The sequence below is a fragment of the Apodemus sylvaticus genome, chromosome 5, assembly GCF_947179515.1.
Source record: "Apodemus sylvaticus chromosome 5, mApoSyl1.1, whole genome shotgun sequence".
NCBI lineage: Eukaryota > Metazoa > Chordata > Mammalia > Rodentia > Muridae > Apodemus > Apodemus sylvaticus.
The window spans coordinates 57,653,844-57,663,180 of record NC_067476.1 but is presented as its reverse complement, the minus strand read 5'-3'; the positions used below and the strand labels follow the sequence as shown (position 1 = coordinate 57,663,180).

Below are 9,337 nucleotides of genomic sequence, written 5' to 3'. Positions count from 1 at the left end.
GCTCTCATGTCTCACCTTTCCCCTGTTCCTGGGATTCCACTCTTGTGACTCTTTATTCTGGCTGCAGAGAAAAATCTATAAAAGGATAAGCAAGCCCTATCCATCACCCTTCTGCCTCTAACTGGTTAAAGTGGGTTTTGTTTGGTTGTTCGGTTGGTTTGGTTTGGTTTGGCTTTTTTCAACACAGGGTTTCTCCGTGTACTCCTGGTTATTCTGGAACTCTTTCTGTAGACTGAACTAGCCTCAAACTCTGCCTGCCTTTGCCTCCTATGCCTCAAGCAACCAGTTAGTCAAAGTTCTTGACTTGCTGAGAGGTGAGGACTCTATACAATTGCCTAAAAGACCCCTGTCTGTCTCGTTTCCCTCCTCCTATTTCCTGCTGCCCTGAGGGTGTCTTCTGTCCACTCAGGCGGTCTTCTAGTTGTGGTTATGGTTGGATTCGCTGCAGGAAGTGTTCTTCCCACAGATGGCTGCTCCCATTGCACAGCCCTTGCTGTCTCCAGCTTTGTTTAATGCCTCCCTGTGTGGAGTGACCCTCCAGATCCTACCATCTTCTCTCCTATTCTCTATCCTCTTCTGCTTTGATTCCACAGCATTCATCTTAAATTTGACCATTTGAGTTCCGAAAATACACTTCCGGCCTCTGCCTCCCGCTCCCCACAGTGCAAGTTCCGAGGTATAGGATTTTTATTTCAGTTTCTGTGGAATTCTGAATCCAAGTCACCAACCATGAGCACTGCATAAATATATATTGAAGAAAAAATTTTAAAAAGATGACTGTGAATATTCATTATGAGAAAGAGTATAGTAAGGTAAGAGACATTCTCTCTGATTGTTTGGGGCTTATAATTTGTGCAGTAGCTCAAGAGATTGTATGCCCTCCCACACAGTGTCATCAACCTGTCAGTCACAGTGTATACACTTAGTCCCTGAATATGCTTTGATTTCAGGCATTTGAATAACATCCCTGGGTTCTGCAGGTTGTTTTTAACCCTGGACCAAAAACACTTCACATTTTGATCATACCCATACGTGTTCCTCATTCAGCCACAGCGAGGATGCTGAAAACTTCCCCTTGAGATATCACATTCTTCTCTTGCTTCCCAGCCTCTGCATTCCCTGTTCTCAGCCTGTGCAGCTCTGACTCTTTTCTTTATATTCAGCTGAAGTTCAAAGCCTCTACAAACCTTTCCCCAGACACCTGGCAATGACTCATGTCTGGGTCCTGGGAAGATTTTGTGTGGAGTTTAGTTACAACTCCAGTATGTATCCTGTTGCACTCCATGTGTATGTGTTTGTGTGTCTCTCAAATAGACAGCAAAGTCACGACATCCTCCTTTTTGGTTCCCAGGTTTCCAGAGCACCAGAGTACTCTATTTTTGTTCACAGGAACAAAGACATCTTTGATTTTATTTTCCTTAGGCTTTTTTCCTGCTCCCATTTTTCCCAAGTAAACTGTTTAAAGGTTATTCACATAACATTAGAAACATGCATTTTGCTAAATGTAATCAGTTTGACCTGAACACAGAATCTTGGAATATCTGTAGGTATTCTTGGAAGGAGGTAGAGGACAATATCTTCAGACAAGACCCCAAACATTATTCATCTGGTTGCTAAGCTAAGTAGCAGCAATAGCTCTCTTCCCAAATTTGCTGCTTTAGTTTACATAGAGAAGTCTAGATAAAGAAAGTACAATTTTAAAACTGGGCACCATAGTCTGTCGTTCCAGCTCTAGGGAGGCTGAGGCAGAAAAATTATAACTAGTTCGAGGTGAGGCTATGCTGTACAATAAGCCCCTGTGTTAAAAAAATATTTTTCTTCATCATTAGGAATGATGATTAAGATATATTGTTGGTGTTTCTGAAAAGTTTTTTATATAAAAAATTAAAGTTTAGAATAAAATAGTTAAGTAGTAGGTATGCAGTAGCTCCTATTATATGTCCGCAAAGAAAAACACTTTCTTTCCCCAAATCGAACACAACATCTACAAGGCATGAACCTAATTTGTGTTTTGATTACACTGAACAGAATCTAGTAACCCCACACCCTAAGAAGTGGCTCTAACCCAGGGTGACACAGTCTGTATTTGTCGAATGGCCAACTTAAAAAAGAAAGCAATTGCTTAAAGGCCCTTTGTTACATAATAATGTTGTATTCAGACGGAGAGGGAAAGTTAGATTAATACAAAAGGCAATTCTTTCCATTTTCCACTTTATCCAACCAACCAAATCAATTCTTTGCTTCTGTATTGAGGGCGCTTCCTGCGACTTCACTCCAAGCCATGGAACTTCCTGTGGGCTGCCATTCAGCTGCTGGCCACACTGCTCCGCACCTCTCCAGGGCAGCTGGAAAGACTGACATGTGGGAAGAAGCCTGCAGATGGGTGGAGATTATTTCCAAATGTGGTTTGTCCTTGTTTTGCTCAAAAAAATCCGAACAAAATTCCAAAAACAAGACAAAACAAAAAAAGTAGGTAAACATAAGAGTCATTTCTGACCATTAGAGAATTAAATTAAAGAGGGACCACTTCAGGCTCCAGCCTCAGGGTTTCCCAGTACAAAGAGCACAAGGGTAGACCTTTTCAATAAATATTCTTGACCTTTCTAGCAGGCTGATGGCTGCAGCACATTAGGAAAACAAGGGTGAGTTAACTGGGTAATTTGGACTAAGCTTGTCCTTAGCAATCTTTTCTCATTTAAAAATATCTGAGACCTGGCCCCACATTGAAATAGCATGTGCTGGAATTGAAGAACTCAGTCCTGTAACTTAAAGAAAACCTTTTCAAGAGACAAATATTTCACTATGCATATTGAACTTGAAGGTCAAGTCCTCTGTATCCTCAGTGGTGGATAAAACATGTTTGGACTTAAAATTTTAGATTTATTTCAAGTAATAAGTAAAAGCAGTCTGATGAAGTAAGAAAAGTGGTATTTTTATACAATTATCATGAGCTGATAGAAGGACTTTTCTACAGCAGAGATTTAAGAGTGCACTGACAAATCAGAACATGAGTCCTTAAACATACAGTCTCAATATGAATCATGAGAGAGGGAAACAATTTACATTATAAGTCTAGTAGTTGATTGAAGATATAAAATATTTCACAAAAGTTGTCTCCCAAATATCTGCTCAGAGGAGTGCATATCTGGCCATGGCAGAGGACCTGTATGGTAGGTACCCTTTCCTCTCTATGGCAACATTCTCCTTGTAAGGTGGGAGATACTTTCTCCATGCCCATAAGCCGTTTTTGTTCTACTATCCAGTGTTTCACCATTCACAAAATCAAAATATCAGCAATGTCAGAAGCCAGAGGATTAGCAGCTATTGGTCCTTGGAGGTCAGCCATTGTCATCTACTGCAGGCTGCTTCCCTGGTAGACAGACTACAGACGCATCTGAGAGGAGCAGACTTGACAGGAGAGTCAATGAGAGATGTTTTGACTTCTCTTGAGTCTCTTGAGATCCCCAGAAATGAAGAATTGTAGAATTCCTTCATCCTACTTAAACCTAATGTAAATTCCTTTATCACTTGTGGAGTTTGACCCCAGAGACAGTCATTTCAACATACACCTGACACTTAATGTTAATGGGAAGAGATTGTATTGGAGATGAGAGATGTATAATTCTTGGTCTCATTAGTTTGTTTTAGCCTACTCTTCAGTTAATGTATTGTATATTGTTAATAGCTTTTGCAACAATTTGTTCGAACATTCGATCATCGCTTGGCACCCTTTGTTAATGTACAGCTAGAGCTTATACTAAAGAAGAGGGAAGAATGTTATTCATTGAAATTACAGATTTTCCCCCTGTGCTCCCAATACCTATATAGCACTGTTGATATTTAAAGGGAATACTTTGTGTTATGCCTAAGTTACTGATTTAAGAACATATAGATGATTAGAAACGTCTATACACCTTCTGTTCATGTCAACCAGTAAGCAGGACGTCTGGATTCCAGTCTGTGATGTTTGGTTTACTAACTCTGGAGTTGGGTTTGTTGCCTAACCTCTCTGTGTTCCAGGAAAAAGAAGACTTTGGAATAGAGGAAGAGGTGGTTCTGGCTTCAGAAAAAATCCCATGACCTCATGACCAGAAAACGATGTTGATTTTGTCTTAAAAGGTTTTGATGATTAACAATAAATATTACTTTTTACTGTTTTATTTGGCTTGTTTATTAAGAGAGGGAGAGGAGGAGGGGGAGGTTAGTTCCGTGGAGTTAAGCTTTCAGTCTCTGGCTGAACCACAGCCAGAGACTAAAACAAGAGGCTAAAACAAGCCAACAGCCTCCTCCAACCTAAAAGTAAACACCCAAGAGCTTCAGAACCATGGAAGAATATTTTAAAAGATGACCCGATTTTTATACTTGTCTCACTAAAAGAGAAAGATTTTGATTTTGAAATTAAAATGTCAAAACTAAACATGATAAAATTAGATATACTTCTTCATTCCTGTAAAATCATTAAACTTCTTTTCTTAAACATTTAATGATATATTAAATGTACATTATTAAAATTAATGCCATCTAGGTTGGCAATTTTCTTTTCCTTTTTTTTTTTCATAACTGGGGGAACAAACCCAGGACTTTAGGAGATGGAAGCCAGCCAAGCCCTCCCCCGCTGAGTCATATGCCCCATTCTACTTTGAGAATTTTCACATTGTGAAACATTAAAAAGTTCCTAGCTTTTTTTGTTGTTGTTGTTTTTGGTTTGCTTGTTGTTTGTTTTTTTTCCCTAAAGGCCAGCTGTAGGAATCCGGCCTCAAGTCCAGTACCACAGTTTGGCTCTCTCTCATAGCTTGTTTGGTTGGTGTGAGGAAGGTTCAGAGCTAGCCCCAGGTTTCCTGAAGGCCACTCCCGTGGCCACTCCCACTCCCGTGGCCACTCCCACTCCCGTGGCCACTCCCACTCCCGTGGCTCTTGACCCGACCGGTCCCTACCCCACCAGGTTACCACTACATCTCCAAGCTTGGCTTATCTTTACCCCGGGGTTCTCTGTGCCTCTGCCTCCTAGATGGAAGCTAGACTTCTTCCCCAGCCCAGCCGATAACTGAACTCACTCCACTCCCTGTGCTTTCAGGCTGCTACATTGTTTAATCCAGCGAGCACAGGCTTCTGATGTGTCATGTGCCTTTCCTATTTGTTGTGCTTATTATATGTCTGTGCCCCCCACCCACACTGGAAGGTGTCCTTGTGCCTGCATCCTGCCTGTACCGACTCGGGCATCTAAGGCAAAGTGAGTACCTGACAGATCTCTGTACAGATGACTGGCTGTGTGCCAAGGAAAGGATGCTCTCTCCTTATTCCCATGTGGATGACTTTCATTTCTGGTTGCTTGATTTGATTAACTGAACTTTTCCCTCCAGGTCATTTTATTTTTTTTTAAACAGTGTGACCTGCCTGCTCATCTCCCCCAGTGGTAGTCAGTTAACAGTTAGGGACCACACACATAGCCCAGTTTCTGGGACACCCCTTTAACAAGGGCTATAGGAACCATAACTTCTCCAGGAAGCCAGGTTTAGTGCTGGGGATGGAAGGGTGGTCTGCAAACTGCCTATTGCCCCAAGCACCTGTAAGAGGCATCAACAATACTGGCTTGCCTTACCTTGGCAAATTCGTCAGGGCCCAATCATACTAGGTATGGAACATGCTCCTGAAGATTGGTTTCTTATATAAGTTTGTTAAGAAAACAAACAAACAAGAGGAGTGTGTTCTTTTAAATGGATTCTTGTCATTCAAAATTAAATTTAAACGTGGCATTATGAAGCCCATGGGAGATTGTATGGGAAAACAGAAAATTTGGAAACATTTAACTTAAAGTATCTTTCAGAATATTTGTCTCTAACCTGCACACTGCAATGGAGCTGCGGGGTCTCTCAGTGCATTCCATTGAAAATGATATTTAAGAGGCACAAATGTAAAGATCTCCTCAGACCTGCAAAATGCAGTTTGGATAAGATATGTTTTGTTTTTTTTTAACCACTGTGTCTCTGTGGTAAAAACTGAAAAAACAATTTGGGGATAATTTTGTTTCTGTAATTTTGTTTGTTTTTAGTCGATGACACCTTGATACGTATGGATAGCTTAACAGGAAGAAAAGTGTTCATGATACACCAAGACTGGTTTTGAGATGCGATCATTCACAGTGGAATTAGAGATTCCCTTCTTGGGCACAGTTTAAGAGGCACCAACTAGATGGAGAAAGTGGGCAGAGCGTGAGCCAAGGGCATGCAGAAGAGGGAACGTACTGTGACTGCTATCGTCAAATGTTCCCAAAGCTACATACAGGAGAGCCTGGACGTTCTGTGCTCAGAGAGCAATTGCAGCTCTAAATTCAGATTTGTGGACAATTTAATATACTTTGTTTCCTATTTCGACTTATAATGCGAACATCGTTATTATGCCTTTCAGGGTGGTCATACTGGCAGACTTGGTGCTTGTCCAAGGTCACAGAGCTAGGAAATTATAGAACTAGTAGCTTCTCACTCACAATTTAAACCGGGTTATGTTTCTACCAATACCATTATCTGCCGTCTGAGTTCATAGAGACACCCAGTTCAGTTCCACCGAGCTGGCACAGGGACCTGAAAGAGAAAATGACACTGTGTAGCGAGGGTTGGTCCCTGGTGCTCAAGCAAGTGATAGATACTTGTTTTGCAAGGATCTGGCATTCTCTCTCTCTCTCTCTCTCTCTCTCTCTCTCTCTCTCTCTTCACACACACACATACACACACACACACACTTCTACAAATGCTATGATGAAACCTTGGGACTCTTGCTGTGAGGCCTACTCAGCTGTAACATAGAGCTGGGGTCCCTCTGTCAGCTACTGGGAGGCCCAACACCCTCACTTCTGTGAATTCATAAGTTGGTATTTTTCACTTGTTTTCTTCATTCCTCTTGACCCTTATCACGTGACTGAGTGAGACTCCGAGGGACCCGTGTAGAGAGTACACACAAAACTCAGACGGTATTGTAAGTTACTAAAGAGGATTCTTAGGCGTGCACTTGTGTTATTAGGATAAGCAAAGATTGTGTGTGAAGAAAACACAGGTTTTAAAATGCTAAGCAGAGAATCCCACGTGATAGAGGGAGGAAAACATCACCATAGGGTGTCAACTTTGTTATAGATCCTCCTTTTTGATAGACAGATACTTTTTGTTGGACAGATAATGATCTAACCTCAACAGTTAAAGAGAACCTTCCTTGTGTTGAGCACTGTACTATGTTCTTTGAAACCCAAAATGAGCTAGGTCAAATCTCTGTCCTTTTAAGGATCCCATGGTCCAGGAAGAAAGAAAGTAGTAAAGATAATCACAGAAACTCAAGAGTTCTATGAAATTACAGAGGAGTGTCTAACGTATGGTGTGTGGGGTGTGGCTGGCCTGTGAGCCAGTATTAGGAGGAAGTCATGAGCTGTCTTTGCGGATGGTAGGACTTCACCTGGCTAAGTGAGGAATGGGTTTCAAGTGGGAGGAGTAATGCAGGCAAGGCCTCAGAGCCTGTGGAGTCTGTGCTGTTTAGATATGGCAGAAGATGGCAGAGCAGGTGAAGAGGTTGTGGAACCAGATTCTAGTCTACTGCCAGACCTATGAGGGTTTTAGATGCAGAGGGTTTGTTGGCAGTTACATGGAACTCAAGCAGAAGTGAATCTGGAAAGTCACGGCCCTCAGAATGGCTAACAGTAGGACTTCTTTGACTAAGTAGTAACAATAGACACAGATTGGTCACCTAGAGTGATTTCCAGTCAGGCAGCTTAAACAGAGAAAAGTTGGGTGTCTATTTGGAATGGAGAGAGATTGTGAACTAAACTGGGTGATACTGGAGTGGCCTTGTGTTTTCTATGGAAGACCTGTCATTGCGATCATGTGGCCATTGTGGTTTTGTGTGGATGTCTCTTTTGAACTGAACTCAGGAAATGACCTAAAAGTGACTTGTGCAATAAAATAATAAAGAGGACTCTGAAGTAGTCATCACCAGAAAGCCCCGTTTGTGAATTTTGGATCATCCAATAGAAAGATCCCTAGAGCCAAACAAAAGTGTGGAATCCCACCCAGCCTTTTCCCCCTTCAGCTTCCAACCCTGGGTGCATGGGACCAGAGGCATCCCAGCACACAGGGGTCTCTACATTAGGGGAGACCTCGGAGACTCTGGAAGTGGGAGGTGGGTGAAGCAGGAAGAAACAAATAAGGTGTTAGGACCACTCCAGCCGCACTTCCTGACCCCCGGCCCGGGTACCTTCCACCACCCACGCGGTCTGGCTCTGCCGGGTGGGGACCACAGGACGTCAATCCCAGGCGCCCCGCCCCCTTCCGCGCCGGGCGGGGTCTCCGCGCCGCCACGGGCGCACGCGAGGTCGCACGGACGGGGCCGGGCCGCGGGTGCCGGGAGGTGGCCGGGCCACCCGCGCCGCCGCCCCCCAGCCTGACGCACGGAGGGCCGGGCAGCGATTTGCCGTGGGCCCGCCGCCCGGGCCGCTCCGCCCCCGGCCCGCCTCCCTCCCGCCTCGCCCAGCTCTCCGCCCGCCGCGCCGGCGTCCCCGCGTCGTCCCCAACGCCCGCCAGCCCGGCCCGCGCCAGCCAGGTGAGTGCGGCCGCGCGGGGCGGGGGGCGCAGGCCACGCGGGACAGGGACGCGCGTGGCGCGGGCGGGAGGACGGCCGCGGTCCCCCCCCTCCCCGCTCCGCCGCCCGCTGGTCCGCGCCCGCCGCAGACAAAGCGCCCGAGGTGCGAGCCCCGCGGGCCTTCCCCGCTCCCGCCGCCTCGGCCTCGGCCCGCACCCGTTGCGCCCGCGCCCTGGCGGGGTCCCTGGGCCCCGAATCCAGCAACAGGTTTGAATGTCAGCCTGGATTCATGGGGTCCCCTCCTTCCCCGCGTGCGAGCATCCCGGGCAAGTCCCCGCGCCCCCGCATCCCGGCCCGCTCCTTTGTGTGTGCCGGTAGCTGCCGGTGCGGGACGCGGGCTGCAGGGCCTGAGCTTCGGGGTTGCCTGTAGGTCTCGGCTTCTCCGGGGCCTGCGGGCGGGTCACAACCCTTCAGTCACAGACCGCCACAAAGGGAGGCCGGAGATACTTGGCCAGGGTGTGGGGACCTGCGTTATCTGGTGTCCCTTGGAAAGAAGGACAGTCTCAGTCTGCCCAGCTCTGGAGGGGATGGTGGGATTCACCCTGCCTGTGGCTGGGCATCCAGACACTGACAGCCCCTTGACTCTCCAGGCTTTGACACCTTCTCACACATGGCCCTCACCCAGAGAAGTTGGGAATAACTAGACAGCTGCGGTTTGACAGGTCCTAGCTGTCCTCAGGTTTTGTCTGTATCCAGCATAACCCACCATGCCTGGCAGCAG

General features: G+C 45.7%; 1 protein-coding gene and 1 long non-coding RNA gene across 4 annotated transcripts in view; one reads left to right on the top strand and one right to left on the bottom strand.

The window, feature by feature from the left end:
• Nucleotides 1-2,154: 2,154 nt before the first annotated feature.
• Nucleotides 2,155-8,461, bottom strand: LOC127685506 (uncharacterized). Of its 2 annotated transcripts, none has more exons than XR_007977884.1 (3): nucleotides 8,233-8,461; nucleotides 6,485-6,578; nucleotides 2,155-2,373 (listed from the first exon to the last, which is right to left on the bottom strand). It is a non-coding gene; the product is annotated as an uncharacterized LOC127685506 (long non-coding RNA). The 2 variants fall into 2 exon arrangements; XR_007977885.1 differs by lacking the exon at nucleotides 8,233-8,461 and adding an exon at nucleotides 6,846-6,928.
• Sestd1 (SEC14 and spectrin domain containing 1) overlaps nucleotides 8,306-9,337 on the top strand; it is a 96,762-nt gene continuing 95,730 nt past the window's right edge. For both annotated transcript variants that reach the window (XM_052182773.1, XM_052182774.1), the window contains exon 1: nucleotides 8,306-8,577. The gene's annotated coding sequence lies outside the window, so the exon portion shown is untranslated. The remainder of the gene's footprint in view (nucleotides 8,578-9,337) is intronic.